The sequence below is a fragment of the Vombatus ursinus genome, unplaced genomic scaffold, assembly GCF_900497805.2.
Source record: "Vombatus ursinus unplaced genomic scaffold, bare-nosed wombat genome assembly UNPS02010219.1, whole genome shotgun sequence".
In the NCBI taxonomy this organism is placed as follows: domain Eukaryota; kingdom Metazoa; phylum Chordata; class Mammalia; order Diprotodontia; family Vombatidae; genus Vombatus; species Vombatus ursinus.
In genome coordinates this window covers 933,982-946,460 of record NW_020949997.1, presented here as the reverse complement: position 1 = coordinate 946,460, position 12,479 = coordinate 933,982, and the positions used below count along the sequence as shown (strand labels likewise).

Here is a 12,479-nt window from a genome sequence, read left to right as displayed (position 1 = left end):
CTTAAACTCTTTGGGCCTCAGTTTCCTCATCTGTAAAATGAGGATAATACTGATTGCTCCTATTTTTACAGGTTCTTATAGGAAGAACGCCTTTGCATACCTTAAGGCACCATGTAAATGTCAGCCATCATTTCTCTGCTTCCTGTGTTGTACCCTAGGTATCTATTGCTATACCTACCCCCAGTCACAGCTCTGCCTCACAACCTAGTTCACACTTAGCATCTAAGATATAAAGTTGCCAATGCCCCATTATTTAGGCATCAGAAAGGAGATGGCAATAGTTATTCTGAGTGGGGTTCAGATAATACTCTTTACCAAGGCCAAAAAAGCTGCCTTGGTGACCTGGGTGCCTACTTTAAAAAAAAATTGGCTGCATCCCACAAATTTTTGTATGCTGTCTCATTGTTGTTATCTTTAATGAAATTATTGTTTCTATGATTTATCCTTTGGTCCACTCATTATTTAGCACCAGATTATTTAGTTTCCAATTAATTTTTAATCTATGCTTCCAAGGCCCTTTATTTAATTTTTTAAATTGCATTATTGTAAAAAAAAAAGGGGGGGTACTTTTTTAGTTCTGCTTTTCTGCATTTGTTTGTGAGGTTCTTATATTTTAATACGAGGTCAATTTTTGTGAAGTGTCATGTACAGCTGAGAAAAAGGTATTCTCCTTTCTATTCCCATTCAATATTCTCTAGAGGTCTATTATATCTCTTGTGGTTAGATTTATCTAGTTTTGAGAGGGGTAAATCAAGGTCCTCCATTAGTATAGTTTTATGGTCTATTTCTTTCTGTAATCCATTTAACTTTTCTTTCAAAAATTTGGATACTAAGCCATTTGGTGCATAAATGTTTAGTATTGATGTTAATTCATTGTCTATGGTACCTTTCAGCAAAATGTAGTTTCCCTGACTCTCTTTTAATTAGATCTATTTTTGCTTTTGTTTTATCTGAAATCATGACTGCTTCCCCTGACTTCTTTACATCAGATGAAACATAATAGATTCTGCTCCAGCCCCTTATTTTAAATCTATATGTATCCTTCTGTTTGAAGTGTGTCTCTTGTAAACAACATATTATAGGGTCTCCAAGATTCACCTTGAAACTAAAACCTATTGTTGATCTTTTTAACAAATACTCTTTTTTGTTTTGTTTTGTTTTTTTAATTTTTTTCTTTTAAAATTCATTTTATTTTATTTTCACCTCTGAACTTCCCCCCTCTCTTCCCCTTCCCCCACTGAGAAAACAAGAAAAACAAAATTTATTGCAAACATGTATAAGTAAGTAAAACAAATTCCCATGCTAATTATCTTCTCTCTCTCTTCCTCCCCACCCCCCACCCATATATATCTCAATCTACATTCAGGACCTATCATCTCTGTATCTGAAGGTGGGTAGCATTTCATCATGAGTCCTCAGGAATTCAGGTTGGTCATTGTATTGATCAGAGAAAACCACTCTTTTTAACATTAGTATTTTTTTGGTGATACTATATGGCTATCAATTTGGAATAAAGAAATACTATAAATAAGCTATTGCATGTTACTTAAGCATTGCATGCAAAAGGCAGTGTAAGAAATGGCAAAGAGATGGAGTATGACTAGAAAGAGAGGTGGCCCTGTCTTGTTTTCACGTGCTATGTGTAACACCTGTGGACATTCCACCTCCACGAAGGGGTTGGTTAGGGGTGTCTTCTCAAATCTCTTCATTTGAGTCCCACTTGGTCATTATAATTTTGTTACATTTACTTTTACTTTTTTATGTGGCATTCTTTCCATTTACATTGTTGTAGTTATGTATATTGTTCTCTTAGCTCTGCTTACTTCATCTTGTATCAGTTCATACAGATCTTTCCATACAGATTTTTCTGTATTCATCATACACATCATTTCTTATAGCATAATAATATTCTAATACATTCAAGTACCATAATTTGTTTAGCCATTCCCCAGTTGATGGGCATCTACTTTGTTTCCAATTCTTCATTTTCACAAAAGTGCTGCTTTAAATATTTTGGACTATATGGGGACTTTTTTCTTATCAATGGCTTACTTAGGGTTATAAACCTAGTAAAAGAGTCTGTAGTTCAAAGAGCATGGACATTTTAGTTAATTTGCATAATTCTAATATGCTTTCCAAAATGGTTGTACCATTTCACAGCTCCACCAACAATATATTAGTGTGCCTATCTTCCCACACTCCCTATTGACTGTTGCCATTTTTTTTTTCATTTTTGCCAATTTGCAGGGGGTGAAGTGAAATCCCAGAGTTATTTTGATTTGCATTTTTCTTATTAGTAATGGTTTGGACCATTTTTTATTATGCGGTTGTGAATACATTACAGTTTTTTTGAGAACTGTTCATGTCCTTTGACCATTATCTATTGGGGAATGGCCATTAATCTTATATATACTTATTGTTTATATATCTTGGACACCAAACTTTTATCAGAGAAATTTGATGAAAAGATTTTTCCCCATTCAATCATTTTCCTTCTTATCCTAGATTCAATTAATGTTGTCTGTGCAGAAGCTCTTCAGTTTTAAGTAGTTAAAGTTAGCTATTTTATCTTCAGTAATTACCTCTGTCTCTTGTTTGGTTAAGAATATATCTCTTACCCATAGCTGTGAGAAGTATACAATCTGGTTTTCTTCTAATTTTTTTGATGGGCCTATTTTGGAGCAAGAATAAGGAATAACAAATGTACCCATTTAATGATGAAAAAACCAGAAAGCAGACTCTAGCGCATTATGAAGACCATCACCCACTCCAGGACATTTATAGGAGAATATGGACAATTGTCACATAGCATAAGAAATCCTAGATGGGTCATCACCTTCCCTGATGATCACAGATCCAGGGAAACATGGAAGTATAATTAGTATTGTTATTTAGACACATAGAACTAGGAACTGAATGGTGGCCTTGGAGTTTCCAGCCTCAGGATCCTTGACCCTTCCTTCCCCTAATTACTCCAGTTTATTAGATTTTTGCTGCTTTGAGTATGGAATTTCTCTGGTGTCTTTCCCCATAGAACATAAATTCCTTGAGGACAGGAGATGTTTCATTTTTCTCTTTGTATTCCTAGCACCTAGCACAGTACTTGGCACACAGTAGCTGTTTAGGAAATACTTGTAAGTTGATTGATCATAGGAAGAGATTCTCAGGCCCTTTCCCTAGAGATCTAGTCCAGCCTTTCACACACATCCCAGACCCCACCCAAGAGAAATTCATGGAAGATATAATCAGAGCACTTTCCGGCTTCAGAGATTTTTGCTCCAAGCTGCTATCATGAGCCCCCTCCTCCACATCCCAAGCTCGGGAAAGAGGGCAGCCTCAGTTCCCCAGCCATCATGCCTGGGCAATACCAAGTGAAGAGTGAGAAGCTCTGAAGAGGAAGAGCTGCCAGAGCACCCCCAAAATAGACTTGCTTTTCCACAGCTTTTCCACGAGGTGTTGGCATCGCTTCGGGGAGGAAAAAAAATAGAGATAGGGCTGTTAAATAAGGATTCTAAAAAGTCCCAAATGCTCCCCACAGTTTGTTTATTTAGCTGTGCATCCCAGGGGATGAGTGAAAGACCTGAGGGAGGGAGGCCAATGCCCAGGATGACCACTCTCTTCATAGCAAACATTGGATAGAGGGTTATAGAAGGTCCTCGAAAAAGAGAAAGGATTTTTGATTCACACCAGTAAAACAGGGCCCTCCCTCTAAGAGTCTATCCCCAAAGAGATACTGAGAGAACAATTGGACAAACCTCATAAATAGAGAGATGGAAACATAAAAAGATTAAACCAAAGTTGTCAGGATAGGAAAGCGTGAGAGAACCTGAAGGACAACAGAAAGAGAGAACCATGGATATAAAGGGAGATTTCCACATGGGAAGGCTACTTCAAGAGTCCCAAGGCAAAATCAATCAATCAACCAAAGGAGCCTTGGAGATCCATAGAATGTAAAGCTAGAAGGGATTGTAGAGGTCATTTCATCTAAAATTCCTTAAGGAAGGAAACATGGTGTAGAGGAAAGAGCATTAAATTTGGAATAATAGGGCTTCAATTAGGATTTTGACTCTGCTCTTTAATAGCTGTATTAGTTTGGATAAACTATTTAACCTAACTGGACCTAAATTTTCTCATTGACTAGACCTTTATTTCCTCATCTATAAAACGAAGGGATTAGATTAGTGAGTTCTAAGGCCAATTCTGTATCTATGATTCTAGGTATCCTAGAAAAGACTTGACTGAGATAAAATACTGTAAGTAATAGTAGAACCAGGAATGGAGCACAGGTCCACAGATATGACACAAACTTTTTGTTGTTGTTGAGTCATTTCAGTCACATGTAGCTCTCCACGACCCCATCTAGGGTTTTCTTGGCAAAGATACTGGAGTGGTTTGACATTTCCTTCTGCAGCTTATTTTTACAGATGAGGAAACTGAGGCAAACTGGATTCAGTGACCTACCGAGGGTCACACAGCTAGTAAGTGTCTGAGGCTGGATTTGAACTCATGAAGATGAGTCTTCCTGACTCTAGGCCCAGCGCTTTCTCCACTGTGCCACCTAGCTGCCTGACATGAACACATAAAGGCCTTTCAGTGGCTCAAGAATATAGCTATTTATAGTTGGTTTTGCCCTCCACAATCTGAGTTTGAGGTTAGGAGTATGAGGTCAGTTGGGGAACAAAGGCGCAAACAACAGCAGAAGTATAACAGGACAAAAGGAGGGGAAGAATCTGGCAATCAGAACTGATTGACTTTCGCAAAGCAAGCTAGACAAGTTCTTGAGCTGTCTGTCTGCTCACCAGGGTGCTACATCACCTGGGCTAAGTATCCGGAGGTGGCTGGCCACTGTTGTTCATCTAACAATGAAAATAAATTCAAGTTATCCCACAGGCCACTGTGCTAAACGTCTAGTGGTCCTTTGGGGAAGTCTACCCTGGGTGTCCTAACATTTCAGTAAAAAGTATTTTGCCAAACTCCCTACAGACTTCATTCCCTAATCTCCTTCCTGAGAAATTACTTTTAGGGAATGCTAGCAAGCAGATTTCTAGGAACTTTCTAAGAGATTCTAGGACTGAAAGAGATTTCAAAAAGCTATTATTGAATAGCTATGTGCAGCTAAGTGGTACATTGGAAAGAGAGTTGGGCCTGGAGTCAGGAAGATGAATCTTCCTGAGTTCAAATCTGGCTTCAGACACTTACTAGTGAGCAAGTCACTTCACCCTGTTTGCCTCAGTTTCTTCATCTGTAAAATGGACTGGAAAAGGAAATGGCAAATCACTCCAGTATCTTTGCCAAGAAAACCCCAAATGGAGTCACGGAGTTGGACATGACTGAAAAACAACTCAACAACAACAGAAAAATTCAATATGTCCTCATATTTCTGCCTATAATATCTTCCAATAGACAAATCACATAATTTTGTGGACATGAATCACTTTTTCTGATATAATCCTCTTATTTTATAGATGAGGAAACTGAGGCTCTGAGAAGTAATTAGCCCAGGGTCATTCAGCTAATTAGTGCAAGAGCCAGGACTAAAACCTAGGTCTCCTGACTCATTATTTAGGGCTCAGTGGTGTCAAACTCAAATAGAAAGGCAGCTACCAATCCTTACAGAAGGATCCCTACTGGCTGCACATTGACTTAACTTTAAAATGTAATGCTATCTATGTTGTAATGTATTTTTACTTATTTTGCTACATATTTCCCAATTACATTTTAATCTGGTTCTGGCTGCACTGGAGAGTGTTGCTGGCAGTGTTTGACATATCTGCACTGGAGCATTCTATTCTGCCTCCCTGAGAACCAATCCTGTTTTTAAATGACTCTACAAGAGAGAATTCTATAAGCCCCCTCAGTAAAGAACCCATTCCAATCTTTGATGAGTCAGTGAGGAAGGATACAACTAAAAACACTGAGGGCAGCACCGGGTGGCACACTGTGGCCAATATTTTTAAGTCCTTTTTAAGTCGTGTCCGACTCTTTGTGATCCCATTTGGGGTTTTCTTGGCAAAGATACTGGAGTGGTTTGCCATTTCCTTCTCCTGCTCATTTTACAGATGAGGAAACTGAGGCAAATAGGGTGAAGTGACTGGCCCAGGGTCATACAGCTAGTAAGTGTCTGAAGCCAGATTTGAATTCAAGAATATCAATCTTCTTGACTCCAGCCCAACACTCTATCCACTGACCCACCTAGCCTCCTGCAGCCGACCCTAGGCAAGGACTGAAGGGATGTTCGTAACTTAGGGAATGGCTGAACAAATTGGGGAATGGTGTTGAATAAAATGGAATGTCATTGCCCTGCCAAAAAGAAAAAAAAGGCAAACATGAAGAATTCCGAGAAGCCTGGAAACAAGTGACCTGATGCTGAGTGAAACTGACTAGAACCAGGGGAAGAAAATACACAATGGCTATACTAATAATAACATAAAATAAATACAACACTAAAGGCAAACTCAGATACATTGATGTGACTAACCTTAGCTATTGAGAACAGATTATGGAACTCGTTTCTCTCCTAGGTAGAAGGTTCTGGGACCAGACCATTCATTACATATGGTGCCAGAAGCAGTCACTGTTGGTTAGTTAGGCTTAACTGTTTTTCTTGGTAAAAAGGGAGGGTTCAGTGACACGAGACAGTATTAGGAAATGCTTTCCTTATAAAAAACAAAAGACATCAGGAAAGCTTTTCAAAAGGGAACAAGCTGAGTCAATAGTGCTGCTTATCACTTTCAGATGGGCAGAAGTACTATGAATCAGCAAGTATCTACGGGTCAGGACACATGTTAAGTAGTGGAGACACAAAGACAAAAATGAAACACTCCCTGCCCTCGAGGCATTCAGAAACAACTCGTACTGTTCCAAGTATACACAAACAAAGGCAAGGGAATGTTGTTGGAGAGGCTCTAACAAATGAAGCAATCAAGAAAGGTCTCCCATAGAAAGTGGCATTGGAGCTTTGAGGGAAACTGGAAATGCTAGGAAGCAACGCAAGGATGGAGGGGATTCCAGGCATGGAGGCCTGTGTGAAGACACAGAAAAAAAGAGATGGAATGTTGAACAGCAGATGGCTAGGCTGGCTGGATGGACCACGCAGCATGGAAAAGGATGCAATATATAATAAGCCAAGCCTGGAAAGGTAAGTTGGAACCAGGTTGCATTTAAATGCCACAGAACAGTTTGTATTTGCAGCTAGAGATAATAGAGAGCACCTAGAGCTTGTGGTGAGACTTGTGCTTTAGTATTATTACTAAAGGTATTCTTTATTATACATAAAGATATATTTTAATATACTATTAATTTAATTAACTAAATTAATTTTATTAATTGTTGATGCTATTAATATAGTTTATTATATATAAAGGTATATTTATTGCTATTGGGCATGTGGGTGGTGGATGGATTGGACAGGGGAGAGAATTGAAGCAGGGAAACCAATTAGGAGGCTATTGTGATTTTCCAGGAGTAAGAGGATAAGGCCCTTGGTGGGGTGAGCATGTGAATGGTGAGGAGGGGGTGGATGAGAGAAATGTGCAGGCAGAATCAACAAGATTTGATGGCTGATTGGATCTGGGGCCCTGGGGGAAAGTAGCAAGTCAAAGATGATCCTGAAGTTGCCAATTTGAATGATTGCAAGAATGGCAGTACCCACAAAAGGAAATAGGGAAGTTCAGAAGATGGATGGATTTTGGGGGGAAAGATGAGTTCTCTTTTGGACAGGTTTCAATCCTTTGGGAGAATATGCGCATTGTGAAAATGGCAGTTAGGGTGGACAGAGTTGACCAGTGATATTGTTGAGGGCTCTACCAGCCATGGGAAATGAAGCCATGATGCAGAGGGAGGCCAAAAAATTCAATCACTGCTGTCAGCTATGGATGAAGGCAAATACATAGGAATATCCTCCCCCACCTCACCACTCATCCATAAAGGGCAAGAAGGGTCCTGGATTACAGTGAGGACAAAAAGACTTAGGGAAAACTAGTCAAGGACCCCAAAGAAATGGGCAAAGTGCCAAGTCCTAAAAAGACAATGGAAAATGATCAATGGATATGAAAGTATTTGGGGGAGGATAAAGTACCAGATGCAGATTATTGATATCAAAACAGGATTATTAATCTGTTATTGGCATTAACATGAGTGTGATCATGACGATTAACACATCATTATAATGCATTGTTACATGAACGTGCTGTCATTCAATTCAACAAATATTATTCAGTGCCTACTGCAGGAAAGATGCTGTGCTAGAATATATAATATTGTTAATAAGTGTCAATAATAGTCTCTCAACAGCAGGGCAACTCTTGACAACTTGACCAGATCTTCCAATAACTGGCTAGGTAACTTTGGGCAAATCCCTTCCCCTCTCTGGACCTCAGTCTCCTCATCTATAAAATTAAGAGGCTAGACTAGATCATTATAGTTTCTTCCACCTATAATCTCCTTTGACTCTAGATAGTTAGGTAGGATAATGAATAGAGCACTGGCTTTATCCTGGAATCAGGAAGATCCAAGTTCAAATTTGTCCTCTGACATTTACTGACTGTTGGACCTGGGTAGGTCACGTAACCTCTTTCAGCCTCAGTTTCCTCCTCTGTAAAAATGGAAATAATAGCACCTACTTCTCAGGGCTGTTATGAGGATCAGATGAGATAACATCTGTAAAGTGCTTTATAAACCTTTAGGAGCTCTATAAAGGCTAGCTATTATATACTATTACCCTTACCATTATCATTGGTATTCAGGAGCAAGTCATGATGAACTCATGATTCAAAGGAGGTTCACTGAGCTGAGAAGCAGTATGGTGACTGAGATGTTCTGGCTTTGCAGCAGTCTTCTCTTCTAGTTTGCAGCTGGGGGTATGGAATGTTTCTATGCATCAATGTAATGGTGACATTTTCCCCAGGAGGTTTGGTAGGGGCAGGGAGGGGCAGAGAGAGGGAGGTGATGATGTATCATGAGGCCTGCAGGGGAAGAATTCCTAACTGTCCAGGATGGAATGCTACTCTTTGGGGAAGTGTGCAGGGAGGGATTGTGGGACAGGGCCAAGTCCCTTCAGGCCCTCTGGAGAGGCTGACTACACACTTAGGCAGCTGGAATGTCCTGACAAACAGACCCAGACATGACCCCAGTGCCCACAAAGCTAGCAACCAGACTAGGCACTGTGCCCGTTCCAGCTGCTGCCAATGGTCTCATTACCCAAACTTCAGGCCCAGCTAGTACTCTAGCTTCCTGTGGTCCAAATGGGTTAACTCTGGACCCTAAGAGCACCTTCACCCTCGGTTTCTATCTCTTCTGAGTCCTATCCCCTGGTTCTATTCCTGCCTTGAAAGGAACATAAAGCTATGTTCATAATTCATAGTGTTCTTAAAGAGTTTCTTGGAGCTGAATGGAAAGCTTGGGAACTCATGGGTCCATTGATGGATATGAATAACAGAGGAAAACCAGCTTTTGGGGGGTAGAGGGTGGGAAGAGAGTCAGCTTTCTTTTTGGAGAAACAGGCTGTTGCCACGTGGGGGTGGGAGAGACTACATGGGGGTTCTTTCTTTCCTGGGACTGGGGTTGGTAATGAGGCAATCAGGGGACTGAAAGCAAGGGGTAGGTATTCAAACAATAGCATTAGCAGATAGAGGCAAGGTGTTATGAGGGAAATAGCCAGGTTGGGGAGGGAACCAAGAGAAAAGGCAGAGCTCTTGGCACAGCTGTGGGTTTGCCCATGACTGAGCTGTTGCTATGCTTAGGCCCTTGACAACAATCTTTCACTTTAATAAGGATTAAACTGGCTAGTGGGGTGAGTGACTACAGCTCAAACCAGGACCCTCCTGCCGTTTCCCCATTGTGTGCTGAGTTCGTACAGAGATGAAAGGCACTGGGATCCAGGCTTCTGAGGGACACACAACCCTGGAACTGACAGATCCCACCTCCATCCTGTCCTTATTTCTCTCTCTCTCTCTCTCTCTCTGTCATACTCTCTCTCTATATATATATATTCTCTCTCCATATGTATATAATATTCTCTCTGTCATACACATACACACTCTGTCTCTATATAATATTTTCTCTGTCATACTCTCTGTCCATATAATATATTCTCTCTATATATAATATATTCTCTCTCTTTCTGTCATACACACACACACACTCTCTCTCTCTCTCTCTATATATATAATATTTTCTCTCTCTCTCTCTTTCTCTCTCTCTCCTTCCCTCCTCCAAGGCCCACATTTAAATCAGACATCTCCACTTGCTACTCTCTGCAGTGTGTTGCTGCCCCGGTGGTTACAGATCCAGTTCCTAGTTCCCTAACATGTGCCCACTTCCTATCCTCTCTCAATCTCCTCCACCTTCCTCTCTTCCCTCCCCCTCCCCAAGCTGATCCCTACCTCCATGCATATGAATGAAATGATCTGTCTAGGGGAGGTCCTGCTCAGAGCAGTGAGGGCTAACAGGTTTGTGTGTGTCAGGGAGAGGGGAAACAAAATTGGGGTTTCCCTCCTTTTATTAGGGGGAGCTTACCTGTTGGCTCTCCAAGGAGGCTGGCCTAGCTTAGCACATTTCCCTGTCTGGATGCACCTGGGGCAGGAGAGTGGGAGGGAATAGTAGATAACATCGGTTTTTAAGGGCCAGGATCCAGAGCATAGCCTATGATGAGCCCGACAAACTGGGACCCTGGTTACTGTATCTACAAGTGACTAGGAGGCCTTGCCCCCTGGGGAGAACATGGTCAGCTCCCTCCCCTCTTTGGCTTTGCCGTATTCAGTGATGCCATCACCACCCCTTTGGTTTTGGGGGGCTGTGCTGGGGACAGGCAAGAGAGGACTTTTGATGCCTGATTACCATTACCTCCCCAGTTCCTAAAGAGAGGACCCCAAGAGGAACTGTGTTCAGATGCCCTGGCCTCTTACCTTGACTCTGCCCCAGCTTCTCTCTTTCTCTCTGTCTCCGTGACTCAGATTGACTTGAAATTTCACTCCCAGGCTGGGCTGTTTCTGACGCACATCCTGGGAGGCTGCCCCCACTCCAGGGAACAGCACTTTCCCTCCAGCTTTGCCACCAGGGAGCTATTCTAGTTACCTGACCTGAAGGGGCCTCTGGAACACAGGCTGCTTGATAAGGTGAAAGCCTGCCCTCCCTGTACCCCTGGGAACCCAGGAAGCCCCACAGGGGGACCTCAGAAAGCAGGCTGCTGGGAAATATTCAGAGCAACACTGTTAGTTTAGAAGTGAGCAGCTGAGAGAGAGGGTAGTTGCTTTTAATTCCTAGACTTCCCACTGGTGTACTGTGTGCCTTGGGGAGAACTTAAGGCCTCAGTTCACCCCTCTGAAAAGTGGGTACCACAGAGATTCTAGGGAATCGAAACATGAATTGTCCAGAGGCAGTTTGGTATAATAGAATATGCTAGACTAGCAATTAACAGAACTGGGATAGAGATCCGTTTCTGAGTCACTTAATTTTTATGAACCTCAGTTTTCCTATCTACAAAATGTGATAATATTACCTGCCCTGCCTCCTTCAGAGGGTTGCTAAAAGGATCGAATGAGCTAATGGCCTCAATAATTTAGGCCTGGCAACACCTTTAGGCCAGAAGAAGATTAACATAATAGCAGAGAGAAGAAGTGGTCACAGGATACACGGGCTTAAGAGCCCCCAAAGCTCATCTTCCATTATAAGTTGAATTATAAACTATCCCTTTGGAGGTAGAAGTCCTTGAAACTGTGTTTTCCCAGGGAACCATGTGTGACATCGCTCAAAATCATAGAGTGGAGTCAACTTCCTGTTACAAGTCAGGGTTGCTATGGACTAGGAAAAGTAAGGGGTATGGAAGAAAGTGTATAGAAGTGAATCAATCCATCACTCAAGGACCATTTTATTGGAGCAGGATGTATTATTCCAGAGAGGCAGTAGGTACCATGCTGGAATTCTCCCTCAGACATTTGTTCTCTGTGAGATAGTGGACAAATCTCTCTTGACCTCAGTTTCCTCATCTGTTAAATGGGGATATTAACAGCACCTCCCTTATAGGGTTGTTATAAGGATCAAATGTAATAATCTATGTAAACTGCTTTTTTGTAAACCTCAAAGTCCTATATAAATGCTGGCTATTATTATTAGGCTGTGTGCCCAAGGCACATAGTACACCAGTGGGAAGTCTAGGAATTAAAAGCAACTACCCTCTCCCTCAGCTGCTCACTTCTAAACTAACAGTGTAGCTCTGAATATTTTCCAGCAGCTTGCTTTCTGAAGTCCCCCTGTGGGGCTTCCTGGGTTCCCAGGGGTACAAGGAGGGCAGGCTTTCACCTTATCAAGCAGCCTGTGTTCCAGAGGCCCCTCCAGGTCAGTTAAGTGCCTGGCACTGTATAAAGGAATTCAAGAATGGCAAGCTTCCTCATTCTCCAGGTCTCAGCCCATTCTCACCCAATATCTTTGGTTTATATACATCTTGAGGGAAAGAGGAAGAGAACCCCCATGTAATCCCCTGT

At 41.6% G+C, this 12,479-nt stretch overlaps 1 protein-coding gene across 1 annotated transcript in view; it reads right to left on the bottom strand.

The window, feature by feature from the left end:
• Positions 1–10,941, bottom strand: part of RHOBTB2 (Rho related BTB domain containing 2) — a 55,317-nt gene extending 44,376 nt beyond the window's left edge. Inside the window, exons 1-3 of the mRNA XM_027853823.1 lie at positions 10,905–10,941; positions 10,516–10,572; positions 8,726–8,852 (exon numbers count right to left, since the gene is read on the bottom strand). The gene's annotated coding sequence lies outside the window, so the exon portion shown is untranslated. The remainder of the gene's footprint in view (positions 1–8,725; positions 8,853–10,515; positions 10,573–10,904) is intronic.
• Between the last annotated feature and the right edge of the window lie 1,538 nt (positions 10,942–12,479).